We start from the raw sequence: 4,069 nt of genomic DNA on the forward strand, positions 1-4,069 counted from the left end.
GAGGATATTTTAAGAATTATATTAATATTCTTTTGACATTAATCGGCAAAAGAGATAGGACAGAAGACGGATGAAGGATTATTATTATTATTATTTGAAGGGTGATTGCTGATGTAGGATTATCTATACTATTATAAAAAGGAGAAGTGATGTACATAAACGTAATTTTACATGCGTACAAACATTACAACAATATGTACAAGAAAATGAAGCCTTTTTAGAGGGGTTGAACTTGTATTTTCACTAAACTTTTAAGACACTCGAAGGATAAAAGAGTCATTCTCACACACTAAAAACCCTTCCCTGACCTCAAGACCCTAATCGACACAACCCCCTCCTTTAATTACCTCGCTATTCAATTCTACAACTCAATCGCTCAACTATCGGTCTTCTCTCAGCCCTCTCTATATTCTTTCTTCTTGATGTACGCCTCCCCTCTGTCTATGATATCGGTTTGGAAGTTCATGTAGTGGCGCTCAGTTTTTGGTGGAACGCAACCAAGACTCAGGTGATGATTGCCATTCGAACACACATTAAAGACAGGTCCTGTGGGTGAATCGGGGAGAAGGGAGATGGCAGAAGCCCTAGCCGCCGTCGGATGGTTCCGGTGAGTTATTCCGTTATATATACGTATTTATGTATCGGTGACTTCCATCTTCAACTTTCTTTGTGTTCACTGTTGCTTTTTCAGGTTGATACATGTAATCTTCATGCCTGTCTTCTTTGAGAATACGTGTGTGTGTTTTTTCATAATTGGCCACTTGCTTCATTGATCAAAGAGAAATAGTTATTGATTTTGGATCAAATCGACAAGAAAATGATTTTTTATTGACATGAAAAGATTTGTCTTTCTCTCTTTTTTTTTTTTTTGTATGGTGAATTTTTTTTTTTTTGGTTTGTAAACACAGCTTGATCTACTAGCATTCTCTTTATGGATGTAAAAATGGGTTACCAGAATCCAGAATTAGGTCTTGATTGAAGCGAAAGTAACAATTTTGCACGGAAATTGGGGATTTTTATAAGTTAGTGTAGCTGTTGAGGATTCTAGGGTTTGTGAGAGGTGTGTATAAAATTGCGAAGGAAGATGTTTTATTCGCAGTTTATATTAGCAAAAAAGGGTCCGTTAGGGACGATATGGATAGCGGCGCATCTCGAGAGGAAGCTTAGGAAAAATCAGGTTGCTGATACTGATATTGGTGTCTCTGTAGGTAATATTTTGTTTTTTACTGATTTTATTGTTGGAATTTTGGTGGTTGAAGATTATGTTTTGATTATGTTTCTATACTGGGACCTTTTTTTGTGATTCAAAGTAAAATTGGTTATTGAGGTTTTTTTTTAATTAATTTCACTAGGTTCATGCATGTTTCTATTGTCATCCAGGTTGCTTGTGGGTTCGGATTTGTGGTTTTCGCTGACCCGGTGGTTGCTGAAAGAGTTGTGAAAGATAAGCATATCATAGATGGTAGCGATGTGAGTTGTTATGTTCTGTTTTAATTATAGGTACTAAGATCTGTTTAAAGATTAGATTTTTCAAAATTAGATGAATCTTTGATTGCACTGATCATGCATTTGTGAAAAGTTTTGGAATTTAACGAATTTGGGACAGGTGGAGGGGAAGGCGGTTTCAACGGATGATCAAACAAGTTGTTAACTGGAAGAACGGTAGTGTCCAATTCTTGGCGTTTTTTTCCCGGGTATGCTTTGTTCCAACTTCATAGGAAATTTTGCAAAAGAATTCATGGGTGGGGTCAGACGATTGACAAAGTTTGGTATGTTGTGGTTTCTTTTATCAACTTAAAAATAGGCAGTTTTAATTTGTTTACTTGTAAAAGGTCGAACTGGATTTTTCTTTGTCTCAAACAGGTCAAATCATAAAACTAAAATACAAGCCAAAAAGAAACATGTCAAGAGTATATGATTATTGAAATATATGAAAAGTATCTATCCATCTTTATTTAGTTGAACAATCTAGGAGGTTATAAAAACTTGAACAGTCTGAATATGTCATGAGATTTAGTCTTGTAGATCTGGATTGGACTTGTTCGAGAAAATTCTCTCACCGTAGTGAAAACTCGATAACAAGTGCGAAGCGCGCCGAGGCGATAGGTTCATAGGAGCCTTGCACACACAGATGGACTTTATACTTGAAAGTTGTAAAGTAGTATTTCTACTTCTATACGTGCTTGTTCTCTTTCATATGGTTATTGATATGTGAATCACTAAGTAACAGATCTTATTATGGTGGTTCATAGTTGTTCCATCAACATCTGTTTCACCAAGAGGCGCCTCATTTTTAGTATTTAACCAAAAGAAAATAGGCATAACATAACCTTATTGGCATCCTAATTCTTATGTGGCATGTCTTATGGGTAATTTGTCAAAACAATTATTATCATGTATGGTTGAAAACTTTTCAAGCCGAGTTGACCAAAAGCACAAACTATATATTAATTATGATAATAACATTTTTTTCTCTAAATCAAATCAATATGGGCCGGTGTTATGCTAGCAAAATAAACTTTATGATAATTTTACTTGTTTCACCCTTTGTTAGTTTATTTATATATTGTTTTATCTGTTTGACATGTTACTGACATATAGACCCATAGATAAGTGTAAATGGGTCAAAAGCATAACCTTTAGTCCGTTTGTTAAGAGTCTGTTTTGGTATTTGCAGTCACTCAGCATTAACGAGTTTTTGAAACCTGCTGCTGGTGAAAGAAACTACACCCCTTGGCGGGAGTGGAGGCCATAAAGGAGGTAGACGTTACAACCAAGGTTCTGCAAGCCATGCCCCTAAAGCCCCAAAAATTGAAGACTTGCGTCACTTTTCTACTTTAGGTGGCAGGGGAATTATTCTTCTCGCCATGCTGACACGTCATCAACTTTTCAACACTTTTACTGATGGCAGAAGTAATCATATTAGCATAACCGAGTCCTATTTATTCGCAAATGTCTCAGAAATGTAAATTTCTTTTTCTTTCATGTTCTTTTCTGCATTTGTCAGCGTCTTTTATTTAGAAATGCTTTGGATTTTTTCCTAATTTTTAAAGGATTTTAGCGTAATAGTTCTATTTTTTTTTTTTTGGAGTAGATGTATAATAATTGATAAGTTTTTTGGATGTGCATTAAGCAGTGAGGACTTACCATAGTAGGTATCTATATCATGTATGTTGAGTGTTGACCTGGTTTTAAAATAGGAAGCTGAACCTCAATCTTCATTCATCTTATATTTAGAATGGTGTCGAGTCACAAAGCTTGGAGAGCCCAAGGAATCTGGATGATGTAAGTGATAAGATGAAACAGGGTAGTTGACCGAAACTATAAATGCTGCTTAGTGTCGGCTGATTATTATGCTAGACAGTGCCTATACCTCTAACAAGGTATGCCAACCATTAATGTTCATGATAAGTTTTTCAAGTGGCAAAATGGATTGGTGAGGAGGCTCAGGTAACAGGTAAATAGCGGTAGCTCTTTGGGACGCGTTGAATGGGGCTGGGTCGGCATGTCAAATATGGTTACAAAATTTATGTTATCTATAATAATTTAGTTTTTGTATAAAATGATTTTAGAGGTTTTATGCACTAAAGATGCACACTATTGACCCACTTCTTTTTAAGCTAAACTAGGGGATATGCCCGCCGCGTTGCGGCGTTATGTTACCATTGGTATTCGACTGATATCGGTTCGGCTCGATACAATACCCATATGATACATGCACTCGGTATAACAATATACACCTGTTTTACATCAACTGAAATCATAAAAACAGTTGTTTGGATGGTATTGGTTAATTATAGTATCGGTGTAGATAACAGATTTCTTTTCGCAAAAGAAATTATATAAATATTATCAAAACCGGAAACCAAAAAATATGAGTTTGTTTTTATTTTAAATAGAAGAACTAAATATTTAGAAACCATTTTAGGTTAATTATCTCATAAATATTGTATTGATGGTAAATCTCAAATATCTTTTTATGTTTGAAAGGCTCAATTTTTTAAATAAATAGTGTTTGACCAAAGCAGTCCAACCCTATAAAGATTTCATAAAGATTTATTTACAATAT

At 35.0% G+C, this 4,069-nt stretch overlaps 1 long non-coding RNA gene across 6 annotated transcripts; it reads left to right on the top strand.

Moving 5' to 3' along the window:
* Nucleotides 1-282: 282 nt before the first annotated feature.
* LOC110939700 lies at nucleotides 283-3,646 on the top strand. Of its 6 annotated transcripts, XR_004867274.1 has the most exons (7): nucleotides 287-607; nucleotides 692-701; nucleotides 909-1,208; nucleotides 1,381-1,470; nucleotides 1,607-1,769; nucleotides 2,678-2,965; nucleotides 3,238-3,646. It is a non-coding gene; the product is annotated as an uncharacterized LOC110939700 (long non-coding RNA). The 6 variants fall into 6 exon arrangements; XR_002592402.2 differs by lacking the exon at nucleotides 3,238-3,646 and having other exon boundaries at nucleotides 283-607; nucleotides 692-735; nucleotides 1,381-1,500; nucleotides 2,678-3,066; XR_002592404.2 differs by lacking the exon at nucleotides 3,238-3,646 and having other exon boundaries at nucleotides 284-607; nucleotides 1,381-1,500; nucleotides 2,678-3,066.
* The last annotated feature ends 423 nt before the right edge of the window (nucleotides 3,647-4,069 follow it).

This window comes from Helianthus annuus, chromosome 9 (assembly GCF_002127325.2).
Source record: "Helianthus annuus cultivar XRQ/B chromosome 9, HanXRQr2.0-SUNRISE, whole genome shotgun sequence".
Lineage (NCBI taxonomy): Eukaryota > Viridiplantae > Streptophyta > Magnoliopsida > Asterales > Asteraceae > Helianthus > Helianthus annuus.